We start from the raw sequence: 20,629 nt of genomic DNA, 5'->3' as shown, positions 1-20,629 counted from the left end.
GATTGCTTGAGGCGAGGAATTCAAGACCAGCCTGGGCAATGTGGCGAGACTCATTCTCTACAAAATGTTTAAAAAAGGAAACTTAGCAGGGTGTGGTGGCATATGCCTGTAGTCCCAGCTATTCAAGAGGCTGAGGCAGCAGGACTGCTTGAGCTGGGAAGGTCGAGGCTGCAGTGAGCAATGATTGTGTCACTGCACTCCAGCCTGGGCAACAGAGCAAACACTAACTCAAAAAAAAAAAGAAAAAAGGAAGCATAAGGGAATAAATAAGTGAATCAAGTCCATTAACTGCCATAAATTCAGAAGAACAGCTGTTTACATAAATGTTAACCTTTGATTTATAAGCCACCTAATTGAAAATAGAAATAAAACATAAGAAGAGTGACAGAGTATCATTTTTCTTCTTTTTTTTTTAATTATACTTTAAGTTCTGGGGTACATGTGCAGATCGTGCAGGTTTGTTACATAGGTATACACATGCCATGGTGGTTTGCTGTATCCATCCCCCATCATCTACATTAGGTATTTCTCCTAATGTTAGCCCTCCCCAATGCCCCCACCCCCCACTATCCCTCCCCTAGCCCCCTCACCCTCCAACAGGTCCCAGTTTGTGATGTTCCCCTCCCTGTGTCCATGTGTTCTCATTGTTCAACGCCCACTTATGAGTGAGAACATGTGGTGTTTGGCATTTTTTTCAGTATTAGTCAGACATCTAACTTCTGTAGGTATGTATTAGATACTTTGAAAAGGTCTTTCAGACCAGTAAAATACCATTTGGTATGTTGAACTAGTCATTTACTGAGTAATACCCTGTATATTTAAAAAGTCATGTAACATTTACTCTTTTATAATCAGAGCTAAGTCTCTGGGAAGTAAAAACTGCCTTTCAGAACTATAATCAGCAACAAGCTAGGTTTTCAATTTGGCAGATTCATAAGAGAAAAGAATTGTAATCACCAACAAGCTACATTTCCAATTTTGCAGATTCACAAGAGAAAAGGATTATCCTTTGTAAATGTTAATTTTACATTTTACATTTGTGCCAAAGGTACCTGTATGGTTGGCACATCCAATGGTGCTTCCATATGTATTTTTATTTTAATAAAATGCCCTTTTTAAGGAGATAACATGAATAACACTCTAATACTTTAAGTGACATAAACTGCATTTAATAAGTTCTAGAGCATTATTCATATTATTCTCTTCAAAAGCATTAGCTCACATTAATTCCCACAACAGACCTAAGATGATGACACTATCATTATCCCCAACTTACAGATGGGGAAACTGAAGCATAGGGAGAAAAACCAAGCTAATTAAAGCTAGAGCTGAACTTTGACCCCAATTCTATTCCATTTTTGAGCTCAAGCTTACAATCATTAAAATATATTGTTATATGCATGGTTATATGCATAACCACAAGAACGTTAAGTTCCACAAAATCAGGTTTACTTATCTGTTTGGTACATCAGTGGATCACAAGCGTTTACATCAATGCCTATCACACTTATTTTGGGGGCAAGTGGTTTCAATGATTTACAAAAGAGTGTTAAGATGTATGGTAGAATTTCACCTGCCGATCACATGTTTTGATAGGCACCTCATCATCTGCATACAGTAAAACTTTTTAGAACATGTATGGCAGATTAATTTATGATCTCTGTCCAGCATTTATGGCAAACGTTGTAAAAACAAGATTGTTTTTGCTTCTGTTGAACACATAATGATTCTTATAGTAGGCTTAAAATACATACAAATAATCTATTAAGCACAAAACTTGATATACTGCAAATAGCTGTTAAACAGAGAAGGAATTTAATATACTGAACAAGAAGACACAGAACATAGGTTCTTTGAGCCACAATGATACATTCGCTCACGTTTCTCTAAACAGTTGTGGTGAAATGTATTGTGCTATACATATTAACTCAGCTATGGTTTCATTATTTTATATAGCCAAAGCATTTAAGAAAGAGAGCACATTTTAAATGGCAGAGCAATTAGGTACCAGCAGCCTAAATGGCTTTCTATTTTGTAGATTATATCCAATTAACCTGCTATTGTTTGTGCAAACACCTCATTCTTTCTCGCTTCTGTAACATTTCTCATGCTATTTTTCTGCTTAGAACACTTTTCTTTTCTTCAGGTATCCAACTGAACTTCAAAGCTCAGCCAGGACAAGCATTATTTCTATGAAGACTTTCCCTAGAAAAATATTGAAATAAAAGCGTAGGAGCAATCTAAGAAACGAAATAACCCATCTCCACCAACCTAAATGTATGCATAACTTTTCCCTCTACTGCTTATTGGTATTGCAGCCTAGACTTACACATCTCAGGAAACAAAATTGTGAGACTGTGATCCAGGCAGTGAGACTCCAAAGTCTAGGCATTTATCCCTAAGCAAGATAGCTACAGGTAGACAGATGGTAGTCCGGGTGCCATGGCTCACGCCTGTAATCTCAGCACTTTGGGAGGCAGAGGCGGGCAGATCACCTGCAGTCAGGAATTCGAAGCCAGCCTGGCTAACATGGCAAAACCCCATCTCTACTGAAAATACAAAAATTAGCTGAGGGTGATGGCGGGCGCCTGTAATCACAGCTCCTCGGGATGCTGAGGCAGGAGAATAGCTTGAACCCAGGAGGCGGAGGTTATAGTGAGCCGAGATCACACCATTGCACTCCAACCTGGGTGACAAGACTGAAACTTTGTCTCAAAAAAAAAAAAAAGAAAGAAAAGAAAAAACAAATGATACATGATAGATAGATAGATAGATAGATAGATAGATAATCAATAGATAGATAATCACATATATATAACTACAGGCATTTAAAATAATGCAAATACACAAAGAGCTTTCTTGACCAGGATTTGTCTGTGAAGCTTTATCTAGGAGGTCTGCTTCAGCAAGGCTGAAAGAACATGTAAGGTTTGAACTGGCAGAAAGCAGAAGGCAAGACTTTTTAGGCAGGCAGAAAATCGTGAAAGTTTCACAGGGAAAAAACCTAAGTTTAGATAAGTACTGGTAGGGAAATAGATTACAAACAGCAAGAGAGAAATAAAGAAGTGAAGTTGTTTGTTGATGAAAAAGCTGTAGTGACAAATGAATGAGTTAGTACTTTTTGAGATAAGCTTTAAGATATACTTAATTTTTAAGTGTGGGAAGACCATGATGAAAGTGACTTTGTCAGCAATACATCCTGCTTTTCTTTCATCTCCATCTAAACTCCACCTTCTCTTCAACGCAAAAGCAAGACCAGTCAGAGGTTATTTGCAGGAATCATTTCGAAGCAAACATTTCCAAGCAATCAACTCCAACCAATAAAAAATCTGAATTTAATTATATGAGAAAAAATCAAAACTTGTATAAAATAAAAATAAATGTTAAAACTGGCACAGAGTAAATGTACAGAAACTCACTTATGAAAAAAAAAGTGCATTTTTTCAGGCAATAAAACTTAGCCAGTACTTATGTGGTGGAAAATCTCAACCTACATCCACTTTGTCAGTATTATGAGGTAGTTTTAATTACCAAGACTCCAGAGACTTTCCTCATGTAAGGAAAATATTACTAGAGATACAGGATATCAACTTCCACTTTATATATTATAATACATAGGGGTTATTTTCATGGGTTTTCAACATGGGGGAAAATACTTTCAAACAAATTACTTTCCAGTTTAGAATATTTTCCTGTATATTAGAAGCCAACTCAATAATTTCGAATGCTTTGTGGGGTGAAGCACAGGAAATTCTTTCATCTCTGAGTTGGCGTGTTTCCTCTTTCTTCTTCTACACCATAATATTACACTTAGCACTGGTTGGTTAAGCCCAGGCTGGCTGTCCCTCTGCCCTCCACAAACCACATTTATGACCATATTTATCTTATTTGGGACACCAAGTTCAAGCAAAAGTTTTCTCGGATCAGGGGCAAAGGCATTAGCAGGTTGGCAAAATTGATTGTGGTGAAGTAGAAATGCCCTTTGTAAAATACCATCGAAGCAAAAATATTGATTTATTTTGTGTTTTGGCTTAAAAATAATTTCCTATGGTAAACCAGCTCCTCACTAAATACCAGTATCATATAGTAACTAAATTCACCAAGTCAAAGAATATTTGAACGCTTTTGTTGTTATCTGCATTATAGTTCAATTTCAAGCCAAAAACCATTGACTTACTGTAGTTTCCAAATCATGTATTCTAAATATCTTTGTAGACCTGAGGTTGAGTTTTGTCATCAAACAATACTGAGATGGAATTATTTCTAGAGAGAATTATTTTGTTCTACTAATTAGTAAAATATTACAATCTACTAGGATTGTATTAGTCCATACCAAATTGTATACATAGAAAGCTTAGTAATTAAAGTACCAGAATGTCATCATTTTTTTAAGTTTTATATTACATCTCAGGAAATTGTACTTTACCTCCCAATATGTAATTATTACACAATATCTTAAACATAGCACATACTTAATAACTACTTATTCATAGACTTATTGTTTATAATGTGCTAAGAGAAAACAAAGTAAGGAATCAAAATCAGACTGATATTTATTTTCAGAAATATTTCTAATATTTCTATTTAGTTCAGGAATGTGAACAGAAAATGAATTTCATTATCTATGTTAAATAGATATATCTTAAATTCAGAACATAGTTGAAGTAAAAATGTTATAAAAAAGTAAATAATTTTGGCCTACAATCATTTGACCATTTGGGAAATCTTCTAGGCTTAATGGAAATTTATAGTTAACAATCAAAGATGTATTCTAAAAATAAACTGCCCTCCTCAAAAATAATCTGGAGTCAAGAGTCCTTATCATTTATTCTGACAAAAGTGATCATATTCTTATTTCGCTTTCAGTTTAGCTTCACATTTTATTTAAAGACTAACAAATCTCTAGTGTTCCTTGGGAGAATGATTAGCCACCATTAAATAAAGAATCTCGGGAGGCTGGGCTCTCGCCTGTAATCCCAGGGTTTTGGGAGGCCAAGGTAGGAGGATCACTAGAGCCCCGGAGTTCCAGACTGGCTGATACAACAATGTGAGACCCCGTCCATAAAAATTTTTTTTTTAACTAGCCAGATGTGTCAGTGAGTGCCTGTAGTCTCATTACAAGCACTCCTTGACCTCCTTGAGCCCAGGAGGTGAAGGCTGCAGTAAGCTATGATTGTGCCACTACACTCCAGCTTGGATGACAGAGCAAGACCTTGTCTCAAAAGAGAATCTCAGATGTTTGTGTTAAATCATCTTGGCTACATGGAGTTGCCCATTTAAGAACAGTTCACTTTCAAATAAATACCTGCAATTTAAGGCATCTATTCTAAGATTTCTCACATGAGGTTCTGCGTGTTTTCTATGTCTGTGATGTCTCAACACAGGATTCTACTATAGGCATCCGCTTAGGATTTTTGTGGGACCTCAGTTTCAGTCGCTCATAAGAGTGTAAGTACCATATAAACTTCACAGTAATACACATATGAATCTTCCATTAAATGCAGTTGAAGAAACCCTGGGAAAATTCTAGTTGGAACCACTGCTTTAGCATCTTCAATTAAAACCATTTGAACTAACAGTATGTTTAAAGCTATGAAATAATTTTTTTTTTTTACAAATAGGCTTCCAAACAGAGCAATATTGGCAAAGGAAACAAAAACACAATTTGTAGCGTTTAAGAACTGCCTAATCCATTTAAAAATAAACAGAGGGACAAGGTTTTCCAGAGAATAGGGTTTATAAAATTTTCAAATGACAAAGAGATATTGAGTTGAATAAAGGGAATAGGGAAGTAGGGATCAAATTTGCCAACTTGAAAAGAAGATATTAGTAAAGATTTTCCAAAGGTAACAATCAACAAATCTTTCCTTCTGGATCTGCAAGCTACCAGTGAATTGGCCTACTAAAGAAGCATTGCAAATTTATAAGACAATACAGATAAAAAACATTTGGTTATAGAATCAAGACACATTCCCTGTATTATTCTTAGAGTCATCAGACACCCAGTTGTTGAACCCAGATCCTTAGAATTCATCCTGGACTCTTTCTGTCACTCATTCCATTTATTTAATAAATCATCAAATTTTAAATCTCTTTGAATCTCTGGTAGAATTCAGATGTGAAAAAATAAAAAGAGGAGCTGGTATCATTCCTTTTAAAAAATATTCCAAACAAATGAAAAGGCGGGACTCCTCCATAACTCATTTTATGAAGCCAGCATCATCCTGCTACCAAAACCTAGACAGACACAACAATAAAACTTCAGGCCAATATCCCTGATGAACATTGATGTGAAAATCTTCAATAAAATAATGGCAAACCAAATCCAGCAGCATATCAAAAATCTTATCCACCATAATCAAGTTGGCTTCATTCCTGGGGTGCAAGTCTGGTTCAACATATGCAAATTAATAAACATAATCCATCACATAAACGAAACCAAAGACAAAAATCACATGACTATCTCAGTAGATGCAGAAAAGGACTTCAATAAAATTCAATATCCCTTCATGTTAAAAAAAAATCTCAATAAACTAGGTATTGATGGAACATATATCAGAATAATAAGAGCTAATTATGAAAAACTAATAGCCAATATCATATTGAATAGGCAAAATCTGGAAGCATTCCTTTTGAAAACCAGTACAAGACAAGGATGCCTCCTCTCTCCACTCCTATTCAACATAGTATTAGAAGTTCTGGCCAGGGCAATTAGGCAACAGAAAGAAATAGAGGGTATTCAAATAGAAGAGAGAAAGTCAAATTATCTCTGTTTGCAGATGACAGGATTTTACATTTAGAAAACCCCATCATCTCAGCCCAAAAACTCCTTGAACTGATAAGCAAATTCAGCAAAGTCTCAGGATATTAAATCAATGTGCAAAAATCATGACAATTTCTTTACACCAACAATAGGCAAGCAGAGAGTCAAATCATGAATGAACTCCCATTCACAATTACTAAGATAATAAAATACCTCTGAATACAGCTAACAAAAGAAGTGAAGGGCCATTTCAAAAGGAACTGCAAAACACTGCTCAAGGAAATAAGAGAGGACACAAACAAATAGAAAAGCATTTCAACCTCATGGGTAAAAAGAATCAATATTGTGAAAATGGCCATACTACCCAAAGTAACTTATAGATTCCATGCTGTTCCCATCAAACTACCGTTGGCATTCTTCGCAGAATTAGAAAAAGCTGTTAAAAATTTCATATGGAATCAAAGAATACCCTGTATAGGCAAGACAAGCATAAGGAAACACAACAAAGCTGGAGGTATCACACTACCTGACTTCAAACTATACTGCAAGCCTACAGTTGCCAAAACAATATGGTACTAGTTCCAAAACAGACATATAGACCAACGGAGCAGAACAGAGACCTCAGAAATAACACCACTGGTTTACAACCATCTGATCTTTGACAAACCTAACAAAACCAACGGGGAAAGAATCTCCTATTCAGTGAATGGTGCTGGGAAAACGGGCTAGCTATATGCAGAAAACTGAAACTGGACCCCTTCCTTACACCTTATACAAAAATTAACTCAAGATGAGTTAAAGACTTAAATGTAAAATCCAAAAACATAGAAACCCTAGAAGAAAACCTAGGCAATACCATTCAGGACACAGACATGGGCAAAGACATCATGACAAAAACACCAAAAGCAGTCGTAACAAAAGCCAAAATGGACAAATTGGATCTAATTCAACTAAAGAGCTTCTGCACAGCAAAAGAAACTATCATCAGAGTGAACACGAAACCTATAGAATGGGAGAAAATTTTTGCAATCTACCTATCTGACAAATGTCTAATATCCAGAATTTACAAGGAACTTAAACATACTTACAAGAAAAAAAAATCCCCATCAAAAAGTGGGCAAAGGATATAAACAGACACTTCTCAGAAGAAGACATCTATGCAGCCAAAAAATGTATAAAAAATGCTCAACTTCGCTGATCATCAGAGAAATGCAAATCAAAACCACAATGAGATACCATCTCACACAAGTTAGAATGGTGCTTATTAAAAAGTCAGGAAACAGAATGTGCTGGCAAGGCTGTGAAGAAATAGGAACACTTTTACATTGTTGGTGGGAGTGTAAATTAGTTGAACCATTGTGGAAGACAGTGTGGTGATTCCTCAAGGATCTAGAACCAGAAATACCATTAGACCCAGTAATCCCATTACTGGGTATATACCCAAAAGAATATAAATCATTCTACTATAAAGACATGCACACATATATTTATTACAGCAGTATTTACAATAACAAAGACAAGGAACCAACCCAAATGCCCTTAACTGATAGACTGGATAAAGAAAATGAGGTACATATACACCATGGAATACTGTGCAACCATGAAAAGGACTGAGATCATGCCCTTTGCAGGGACATGGATGAAGCTGGAAGCTCTCATCCTCAGCAAACTAACATAAGAACAAAAACCAAACACTACATGTTCTTACTCATAAGTAGGAGTTGAACGTTGAGAACTCATGGATGTAGAGAGGAGAACACCACACACCAGGGCCTATTGGGCGTTGTGGGGTGAGGGGAAGGAACTTAGAGGATGGACCAATACGTGCAGCAAACCACCATGGCACACATATACCTATGTAACAACACTGCACATTCTGCACATGTATCCCATTTTTTTAGATGAAATAAACATTAAAAATCTCTTGAATCTATCGCTCATTTCCCACATCCTCAAAGAATCCTCTGCCACTTCTTGTGTTATCAGATTGCTCATTGCCTCTCATCCTTTTATTCACTGTGCCTCCTCTTTCTCTAGAGTAATGTTTTAATATATTTTTAAATTTCAGATCAGTTCATGCCACTGTAGTGTTTAACATCAATCTCATCTTCCGTTGCTCTTCCATATGCACTTTCAAAGCACGTTGCACTCACCATGGTTTCTCAAAATTGTTATGTTTTTGTGTCTTGGAAAATAATAATTTCTTCTGCCTTTCCATTCTTACTGCCTAACAAGTTTCTACTAATCAATACGCAGCTCAATTGTCACCTTTCTGAAGCCTCCAGCCCCCACCTCTTTCTAGACTTCTTCTTGTTCTTTATCCTATCTAACACATCACTTTCTTCTGTCATAACACATCACATCATGTCATGACCTGGTATGTGTTCTCACTAGGCTTTGAGTGCCTGAAGAGGAATTATTTCCTGCTCAGTTTTATATATGAATGCACAACGTCTATAATAGACATATGCTAAATAAGGGCTCTAGGACTGAAGGAGTGAAATCAATGCTGTCTTAGGAGCAATTGCCTAGAAGCACAGCCTGAGAATTGTATTTCTGGGCAAAGGATTCATTCAGGGAGTATTCTCAGGAGAAGCCTGCAGAATGTCAAGCAAAGGACAGGTAGAGAAAGAACCTAAGCAAAGGTGTAGTTTTTGTTGACATCTAGCCTCAGCCTAACCCTACTGGGAGTTCTGGAACATTTAGGTCACACCAGAATCGTGTCTCTTTGAGCCAAGGGAGTCAGGCTTTGAGACCTCTGTGTCAGCCATTGGTTGTCAAGGGTTGGAGGGTGCTGACGGTGGGAAGTCTAGCCTCTCTATATGCTATTAATTATGCAAAGCCACACCAAGGACTTTAATGATTTGTCATGCAGTTACATTGTTGTAGGAGTTCTTCCAAGGGAACTTCTAAGCAGATCAAAAAAGAGAAGAATCCTTAGAAATTTGTATTTTAGTATCTAGTGCAAACTACAAATTAATACTTAGAAAAAGGCACCAAATCCCCAGAAAATACAAAGAATATTTCTTTTAAATATGTACTTTTAAAACTTATCATAAATTACTTTTTTGTTGGGGTAGTACATCCTATGTGTTATGTCTGAGATTGGGTCTCTTTAACCTCACCATAAATGAGAATAAATAAATGGTTGCTCAGCAAATATGCCAAAGGCTTAACAGAGCTGTTAAGTCTGTGTGAAGCTTTGTAATATTTCCTGGACGCTTGGAACCAAATAAATAGTATCTTTTCATATTCTAGGCAATTATCTTATAATAGAAGCATTTTAAAAGTCTGCAACTGCAGGCCATAAAAACATCATTTTGAATAGGCATTTATTAATATTCATGGAATATTTATATAGCCTGCCCACATACATATAGACAAACAAAAAAAATGGAGATTATTTTTCAACAATATTTTAGTATATTTTCATAAATTGTGCATTATAGTAAACAACTATTCCAAGTATTTTCTGAAATGAATGGTATGGGATGTCAAAAACCACTGGAGATAAAACTAAGTCCCCAAAGCAAATTTTTCTTCTTGGTTGCTAATAAACAGAAGAATTAAAAATAAGACAAAATTCTTGCTAACACTCATGCAAATTTTAATCAGTTACAATACAAAAATATATGTAGCAATGAGAAGCTGCTGACCTTCTAAAATTTCATTCTGCACATTTTCTGTTTCTTGTGCTGGATTGTGACCACACATTCCCTATTAAGATCATCACATGTTAAATGAAAGAATATTCTACTTGCTTAAAGCTAATTTTGAGAAGTGTTTGTAAAAGTACAATGGCATCAGGTGGCACATTAGTAATGGGTATGAAAATGTGCACAAGAAATGTCAATGGCAGTCATGTGTAACTGAGGGCAGAGAAGAGTGCATATTAATTCAGAAAAATTTGGCCCCACTCCAAGGATTTTTACGCTCCCTAGACTATTTTTAAGAAGTTCTCAAAATTGAATCACACATTTCAAATGGAAAAAAAACAACTAACTGCCTTCCACTCAGGTATGAAACTGAAGATAAGGAAATTCAGGCAGCCCTTGGCAGTGTGGTTTGAGCAGATAAAAACAGAAAATGGCCAAACCCTTTGGCTGCATAAAAGTCTCAACATTTGCATTTTGTTTCATTTTATTCTTCAGGCAGTACGTTGATGCACAGGGGATTACTATTCTAATTTTCATTAACATGGAACGCTCTAGATGCCAGTTGAACACATAATGTATTATTGAAACCCGGATTTCTAATTTTTAATAGTTGAGAAAGCAAGTGATTATACCCTTCTCTGAAACGATTTTTTAAACGACCTTCTATTAAATCAGTTAGACAAAAAAGAAGTAATTTAGTAATAGGAACCAAAATCAGGCAGTTTCAATACCTATGAAATGAGAACATGGGTGAAAGGAAACAACAGAATGGCTGGAATATTCAAACAACTTTTGATTAACTGATATTAAGGTAAGTGTAGTGGTGGAGTGAATAGAGTCTAGAAAAGGGTTAGTTGGATAAATTAAGTTTCAGACAAGTGGAGACTTGATACTTCCAACTTCTGAAACTTTCATTTTGATCATTTTTATGAAAACATTTCTAAAATATACTCTATTATTATTTTATTTAAAGGAAGTGAGCATGCGTATCTTTCCTTAATGAGTTAGAATTATTTATAGATATTAGACATTTTCATGTACTAAGAGAATTTTTAAATTTGTCCCTAGACTGATCAAATATTGTTATAGCATTCAAATGTGGCAAGGTTACGTGCTCAGAATTATGGAAGTAAGTATGATTTTTCTTTTTTCCTGAACATCCCCAGAGCCCAATGTTTTCATTTATATTTTTTACAGTAGCTATCATTGCTTTTAACTTCAGCTGTCATTTTCCTAAGTTTTTTTCTTCCAACCACATTGCTTTTTTCTTTATTTTCCTTTGTATTTTTAAAAAAATTTCATGTCTTTGCTTTAATCTGACAAAAATTGATTTTGAAAGTTAACACCATAAATGTAAATGCTGGTTATTCTTTTCTCCTGTAATTTTTGCACTGGAAACATTTTTGGCAAATTTGTTGATGTTCCTACTTGGTGTCCTTATTTTTAATTATTTTGGCATTTTGTCTATTATTAAGGCAGTTGAAAATGCCAAACACCTGAGGGGCTCTGTCTACAGTGACTAATTTCTTACCTTTTATAATAATGTAAATGTACTTTCCTCCAAGGGTTTTTAAGTATTTCCCAACTCTTTTCCTAGATAATTAAATTTTCTTTTTTATTTTTATACATGTTTCCATGACAGTGTCCTGCCTACTGATATTTCATATCAAAACATAAAAATACATAAAGCTTCTCTCTCTTAATTATATTGCTTGTTTTAGAATGAAGTGTTCCTAAAAGACATTTTCAGGGGCATGAATAAGTCAGAAGCATCATTTCTTTCTTTTTTAGCTTTTTTTTTAAGTTCAGGGATACATATGCAAGATGTGCAGGTTTGTCATATAAGTAAACATGTGACGGGGGGTTTGTTGTACAGATTATTTCATCACCCAGGTATTAAGCCTAGGAAAACTAACTAATGGATACGAGGCAGATATATCATTTCAATTAATGAGAATTTGCTATACAACATTCACATTCTCAGAAATAAACTAGACATCATTTAAAAGCAGGAAGATAATCCAGAGTCATACTCAATATTTTAAGATCATTTCCTTGGAGATAGTTTTTGTTTGAAATAGGTACTATTTCATTGATTGATATTGACTGATTAATTTATTAATTAAGTTTTCTGAAGGTTATATACACAATCAGTTCACCATTAAAAAATACAGCATTACACTCATAAAATCTCATTCTTATTTAGACATATAGACATTTTGATGTTTTATTTCACTTCAGTGACTTTTGTCATAAAATCCAACTGTATTTGCTCATTTAAAAGGCCCTTTGGGCAGTGATCTAAAAATACAGGTGCTGTGGCTCATGCCTGTAATCCCAGCACTTTGGGAGGCCGAGGTGAGTGGATCACTTGAGGCCAGGAATTTGAGATCAGCCTAGGCAACATGGCAAAACCCTGTCTCTACTAAAAATACAAAAATCAGCTGGATGTGGTGGCGGGCGCCTGTAATCCCAGCTGCTTGGCAGGCTGAGGCAGGAGAATCACTTGAACTGGGGAGGTGGAGGTTGCAGTGAGTTGAGATCTCTCCACTGCACTCCAGACTGGGTGACTGAGATTCTGTCTCCAAAAATCAATCGATCAATGGCTACATGGCTCTTTGAAGCTCATCTCTGCTTGCCTGTCCGGGCTTCTCTTTCATCTTCACTTCTAGCTCTATGTTCCAGCCTTCCTGAATCACTTCCAGTCACACTAGCCTCTCATATTTATTGTGTCTTGATTTCTTTTCTGTTGTACATCCATAACATCCATAATAGGTGTACATATTTTCAGGGATACATGTAATAATTTAATACATTCATACAACCAAATCAGGGTAATTGGGATATCTATCATATTACATATTTATATTTTCTTTATGCTAAGAACACTCAAATTATTCTCTTCTAGCCATTTTGAAGTGTACAGTAGATGGATTTTAACTATCATCACCCCACTGATCCATGGAATCTCAGGTCTTATTTTTTTCTATCTAACTGTATATTTGTACTGATGAATTAACCTTTCTTCTTGATTTCTTTCTGCAGTCTATTCCCTTTATTATAATTATCCTAACCTTTCACCTTCTTTGACTAACTTTGGTCCTTCAGATTTCAGTCTAGAAGTTATTTCTCAAATAAATCATCCAGATGCCTCCAGGTATACCCCCCCCACACCCAGTTCAGGCTAGAACACATGTAGCATAACCAGCATTACAGCTACATCACTATCTTGACTTTCTGCATGGTTTTTTCATTTCATGGCTAGCACAACCAGTCAAAATTGAGACCTTTCCTAAAAGGCACACTAATGACAATTTACTTAGGATTAAACCATTTTCTTAATGAAAAATCAGGCTAATATTTATAGGAACTTTTACCGATTTTATTGTAAAATATAATGAAAAAAGTAAAAGGTATAATTTTGAGCATGGGAAGAAAGCTGTCATTTATCCGTAAAGATCCTGCAAGAGTAGATAACAGAAAAAAGAGAGGTGGGGTGTCAGATGAAGACAGAGAGATACATGGGAAATATTTCTAATGAGGTGGCTCTGACCACATTCTGACTAAATGTAGTGGGAATACAGTCCATTTTCAACTAAATCATTTATATGTTAATAAGGTATCGAGAGCAGTGATGTGGCTACCAAAGAAATTAATCATATGTTCTCTATTTAATCCAAAGACACTATGGAATATGCAAATATTTAAATGTAATATTAATTGAAGCAAAATAATATGACCTTGGGAAAGTGGTCAACCAGAAATTGTTTATGTATCCTAAAGCTCCATTGTTTGGAAATATTATAGCAATGAGGAGAAAGGCAGAGACTTGATTCTACCACACATTTATGGATTAAAATCTAAGAGTCTCCAAGAAAAATCCTGAAGAATACCATGGTGCCAAATATAAATCAGAAATTTAGAGCTTATAAAAAAGATGGTGAATATGAACTATGATTTCTTACTAATAAGGAATGGAATACCTAAGTGAGGCTGACATGCATAGTGCATTCCATAGAAATAAATAACATGAATAGAGAATGAAAATCTTCAGGGAGAAGCAGTCACTTACACCCACATGGCCAGTGATCTAAAAAGTGAAGGAAGATTAATAGATATATTTCTTTATAAACACCCCCAGGTATTTTAACCTTTGGATTAGGGTGGCTAAAGCTATTTAATAGTCTGTCTGTATAATGTCTGTTTGTCCATGTATATATGCAGATAGATAAGTAATAGATACATACATATATCAGTAAAGAGAAAGATATGTAGATAGGTGATAGATAGATCAATACATATGAATACATACATTTTTACATATTCGTGCACACACACACACATAGATCTTATACTTTCAAAGGTAATTTCTATTAGATGTGATGCAAACTTCTCAGGGCTCAATGAGATAGTAAAATCTACTCATGAGGTCATTATTCAGATTAATTTATGCATGTGCTGTGAATTCAACACCAAAGTCATTCCTGTCACTTTTGACTTTCACACGTAACACAACTCACCTGTAGTCATCAATGTATCTCTGATTCTCAGGTCTATATTCCTTTCATAAATGTACTAAAGTAATAGAAAACATTATTATTCCAAGTTTATATATCCACAATAATTTCCTGAGAGCTGTTTTTTAACCTCAGTCTTTCCTCTAAACCATTTGTCACGCATGCTATTATAAATTCTTTGAGAATAGAAATAATGCCTGAAAGTCTGTTGTATGCTCACTCATCTAATGACAGCTTCGAACTCGTAACAGGTGATTTGCAAATTCTTACCAACAGACATAGCTTAGAGTCCTCTTTAAGAATCTAGGCCAGGCCGGGCGCGGTGGCTCACGCCTGTAATCCCAGTACTTTGGGAGGCCGAGGTGGGTGGATCACGAGGTCAAGAGATCGAGACCATCCTGGTCAACATGGTGAAACCCCGTCTCTACTAAAAATACAAAAATTCAGCTGGGCATGGTGGTGCGTGCCTGTAATCCCAGCTACTCAGGAGGCTGAGGCAGGAGAATTGCCTGAACCCAGGAGGCGGAGGTTGCAGTGAGCCGAGATTGCGCCACTGCACTCCAGCCTGGGTAACAAGAGCGAAACTCCGTCTCAAAAAAAAAAAAGAATCTAGGCCAGCCAGTAAAAGACATCAAAATGATAACATTTAGCTATGACTTTGATCTAATAAAAAAACCATTAATCCATGGTCACGTTATAATTGTATTTCAAACATGAAGCAAATAAAATATCAGTAGCATGGCAAAAGTACTAGGGGTTGGGGGAAAAGAAGACACAGCATTGTTTGAAGTGTGATGGAAGTACTGCCATAATGAATTTTTAGTCTAAATTGAACTGTATCTTTGTGACAGTTATTTAGGAAATTCCAAATTTTTCATGGTTTTCCTAAGTAAGGGGTCTGGCAATAAAAAAATAATCTGGCATTTATCTTGTGGAATTCAGGCAGCCACAGAAGCCCAAATAAATCTAATTTCCATGGTTCTCGTGATTTTCATAGCCATTTGCAGCATGGAAACTCTGTGTTTGCTATTACATTAGGACTATAAATATCATGTAATATGTACCCTATAAATATGCAATAATTATGGAATGACCATGTGACTTAAATTGTTACAAATATAATCAGGGTTATGGATTCTCACTACATTGAGGAATCAATCATTTTAGAGGCTTGAGGTCATATGGGGCAAAGGTAGTAATTTCTCTGCACCCTTCTCTGAGAACTAGCCGACACACTTTTTAAAGCAGAGTGGAAAAATATAAGAATGTGACAAAGTGTCACTTTCATTAAAAACTTTAGATTGTATTTCTATCTACACGAAAATTTTTTAATTATTGGACAGAGAGGTGTTTCTGAAATGGAAACTAGAGCAAAAATTCCAAAATCCTGCCTCGTGTCAAACTCCAAAACTTTCTTGCTACTCAATACCATTTAAAATTTGCCCAGCAATTTTTTTACACATACTGCAAACATTGACTTACTATGTCAGTATCATTCCCAGAGATGAATCAAGACTTTATATCAGGGCACCTATGACACCCCTGAATAAAATAGATGAGACAGAGGCAGGGTGAGAACCCCTCCTCCTATTCACAAACGCTGGGACTCATACAAAGATCTATGCCAATAGGAAAACCCATGTATGAACACATGAGTCATTGATGCTTCACATTAAGCAAAGAAAGCTTCAACTATCCTTATGAGAGAAGTTACATTTTGCTCCCCTTATTATATTTCTCATATCTTCTTCTTATATCTCCCCTTTTTATGTTCTCATTCTAGCTCAGAAATTTAGATATTAATTGTAAAGACAAAAACAGGCACAAATATTTCTCAACATTCATACAGAATCTTAATACTTTAATTATGGAAGAGCCCTTGAGCATTGACTAACAGACCAGCAGAAGCCCATAGATGAAGCTTACACTAGGGAAGGGGAGAGCAGGTAAATATTCTAGCAACGGCCTGACTCTTCCAAGCCTATAATCCAGAACTGTCTAAATAAGGATCTACAGAGCAATTAGCCAAGGAAACTGAACCTATGGGCAGCACAAGCCGTGTCTACAGTGACTTAAGAGATGTTTAGCCTCATATCTTCCCCAGGTGATTGTTTAAAAAACCTAAATTGAAAAAGATTTTGCTTTCAGAAAAGCAGGATGTGAAGATACTGGGGGGCTATAACTATTTCACCTCCAGATATAAGCCAATTATAGAATTTTCTAAGAAGTTAGCTGAAGTCCCTGGTCCAGGATAAACGGTCTCTAAGCCTGCACAATAAGCACTGGTTGGAATGTGAATAGTTGAAGAGCCCATGAGGTTTTTTTTTTTTTTCTTTTGACAGCAAATGCTCATTTCTTGTAATTTTCAAAGGAGTCAATGGTGCTTCCTCCTTAATACAACTCAGGAATGTGATTGAAAACAATCACTTTAACACCCTCTCAAATTTCCCAATTTTATTATTCACAAATTCTTCTAACCCCAGAGACTTTGACATAGATGGAAGGGTTAGAATTTTACACTACAAGTTACATAAAGTTATGAAATTAATAACAGTTCTTTGTTATCCCTTTTCAGAACCAAATAACATTTTTAATATTTTATCTGACTGTGAGCTTCAGAAGAGGCAAGGGGAAGGGACAGCTCCTACTCAGAGAAATATCAGGGACCCCTGACATAATCTCACTCTCAAAATAAGGAAATACTAAGATTAAGTATTTTGCCCACGGTCATAGTGCTAATTAGTAACATAACAAGATGTAGTAACTAGTCTTTCTAAAGTGAAAGCCTCTCTCCTCAAACAAAGCATCTAAAAGCTATTAGATCTATAGTTCAATGATCAATCTCCCAGTTAAAATTCTGCAGAAATATACATATGCATAAGAAACTAATCAAATGATCTTATTCCTTTGCCCCACTGCTCATAAAGCTATGAAAGACAAGGTCAGAGTTCTCTTCACCATAGGCTGAAGCACAGTAATTTGCTGCCTGCTAATATTTATCTTCCATCTCATAACTCATCTAAGGAGATATTAAAACCATGATTCATCCAGGTTTTCAGATTTCCTAAAAATTAGTTTCTGTAGAATATTTCATATATCTTCATTTAATTCACTATCAACTTACTTTGCAGTGGTAACTTTGAAAGAAACTTTTCCTCCTTCCTCATTCACACAGAGCCAAGCCTGAGAACCCAGAATGTGAAAACATGACTTTACAAGGCTGCTCCTGGAAGGGGCTGTGTTTAATGAATTGAGTGTTGAAATTAATGTGTATAGATAAAACATATGCAGACCTAAGTTCATTTCTCTGAGTCCTTATCCATTCTTCAAGGTCGATTTAAAATCAAAACTATTTCATGAAGACTTTCTTAGCAAAGCCAAGCTTAGCTATTTCTGCCTGCTAGGACATCCTACAGTGCTGAGTTTAAGAACTGCATGTTCAGCACTTAGCACACGCTGTCTTTAGTTCAGGAACATCTCGTGTGCCCTTAACCCCACTGCTTCTTACTTTTCCCCACTGCTTATAAAGCTATGAAAGATAAGGTCTGCTGGTCCACTGGGCAGCTGGGTACCTGCAACCCACATACTGACCCTGAAGACACTCAGCTCCCTTCTGTTCTCCCAGTGTGGAGAAGAGGAAGACATTTTTTTTTAATCCCATATCTCAATTGAGATAACCTGGAATTTTCCAAGGAGTCTCTCCAAAAAGAGGCTAGACTATTTAAAACGATCTCTGCTAAAGGAAAAACAAAGTTAAAAACAAAAAAGTAGCAAAATCATAGAAACGGTCCTATTTACAGTGCACATGTTTTAATCATAACATAAAGTGGATCTAACCACAGACTGGCTTGCCTGGTTTCATTTCTGGGCATACAGGCCCTCAGTTCTTATCCTCACCAACCCCATCTATCCTAGGTGCCACAAAACTAATTTGGAGAACATTCACACTGGAGCTTTCTTGCTGGTCATCTTTGTCAGTACTAGGTCACCTCGATGCTTCGTCTGAGTTCAGACTGTCCTGTCTTTTATCTGGACGGCTACCTCAGTGTAAAAACCCAAGCTCTGACCTTCTGTGCCTTGCGATAAACTCTCTTGCCCTTTGGTAAGTCCATGCCTGTGGTCATTCCCCACCAACCTTCTTTCCAGAATTCAAATATATTCAGGTATAAGATTCTCAGGGAAACTAAACACTTAAACGAAAAATACTGTAAGCTTTCTCCAGGCCCTCCCAGACTCTTGAAGCTCATTTTCAGAGCCCTTATTTTAGAATGCAGTGACCTTGCAGATGAAGATGGGAGGTACCCGTTCCCAGAGCTTTTTTTCCTTATGTGATCCTCTGCCTGCTCCTCCTTTTCCCCATCCTGTTTCTCATCCAACAATAACACCTTCCCCATTTCATAAGCCACCCATCCTGACTTGGCACTTTCATTGAGGTCCGCTCTGGAAAGAATACTCTTAATTTTCTGTTAATTTGTAGAGCAGTGAGGATTAGCATTCTCTCTGGCCCTTTTCAGAAGAGCCTGACAATTCTTCCTGCTCTCTGAGACCTCCGAGTTACCTCCTCTCAAGATTCTACATGTTAAAGTTATGCAGTGTTAAAATGCACTTATAATTCTAAACACACACACACATCCAGTAAAAAAGATCATTCTCTTATGTTTCTATTGTTTTTTAACTTTTTAATAAAATCAAGTTATTTGAGACATTAATTTTGATCTCAGTGTATTTTCCGTCTCCCTTCCATTCATTTAAAGAAGGCAGAGCCTCTGTGGTTTATTGCTTCAGGAGAGGCAGACCAAGAAGTCGCTTGAAAGTCTTTCTTATTTTGATATTTCAAAACCCAAAACCCAATGGAGAATGTATACAGCTGGCAAACTAAACAGAGCAGCTTTGAGGAAACATCAAGGGAAAATGATTTGCCCCAGACTAAGGATGTAGTTTGGGAAAGAACCAGAGAGGCAATATCTGCAATTTTTCAGAGCACGCAGGTCCCATTAGAATGTGGAAACGTCTCAGGAACCCAGAGAGTGTTGCCTGCATGTTACGTGTTGCAGAGGGGCACACGCAGCCTTGAAGACACTCTCCATGCCCCAAACCTAGCAAGGAAGCAGCAGACCATCACAGGATATGAGGAAGCCATGCAAACTGGGACGCCAAATTTCCTAATACTAGCTTATCTGTATGCATAACTGCGTACCAGAGGCTACCTTTGCTTGGCATTACACAAGCACAGAACTGTGTGTAGCACAACTCTGGAAAAGGGCAGGGAAAAGCCCCGAAGTAACAAGATCACAGTTTTTACACTACCTTAAATTACTTTTTAGAAGACAAAAATGATTCTTATTTTCATACAGGTGAATTTGTGAATGGAATTTATACTTTTTCATTTATCTCTACACTCCACGTACCCAATTACTTTTATGATATTTGAAGACAAAGATCAATCTTTTATCATTTGAATCTGTAAAGGACCTTGAATTTAATTAGCACTCAATAAATTCTGTTGGATTAACATTACCAAATCATAAAATCTTTGAACTGGAAGCATGAGAAAATCATTTATTCCAATCTTTATTTCACAGATGAGGAAACTAAGCCCAGGGAATTAAATTTTCCAGGTCCTACATAAAGTTTTAGGTCTGTTTTCCTTCCAGAGTAATGTTAATCTTCTAAAGATTGATGTTCATATTGCC

The 20,629-nt window shown here is 36.2% G+C and overlaps 1 long non-coding RNA gene across 1 annotated transcript; it reads right to left on the bottom strand.

Annotated features, from left to right (window-relative positions):
- Positions 1-6,901: 6,901 nt before the first annotated feature.
- On the bottom strand, positions 6,902-20,253 carry LOC116550999. Its single transcript, XR_004268660.1, has 3 exons — positions 20,239-20,253; positions 18,859-18,862; positions 6,902-7,199 (listed from the first exon to the last, which is right to left on the bottom strand). It is a non-coding gene; the product is annotated as an uncharacterized LOC116550999 (long non-coding RNA).
- Positions 20,254-20,629: the final 376 nt, after the last annotated feature.

The sequence above is a fragment of the Sapajus apella genome, unplaced genomic scaffold (genome assembly GCF_009761245.1).
Source record: "Sapajus apella isolate SASKATOON/1434 unplaced genomic scaffold, GSC_monkey_1.0 scaffold8, whole genome shotgun sequence".
NCBI lineage: Eukaryota > Metazoa > Chordata > Mammalia > Primates > Cebidae > Sapajus > Sapajus apella.
This window is presented reverse-complemented; position numbering and strand designations above follow the sequence as displayed.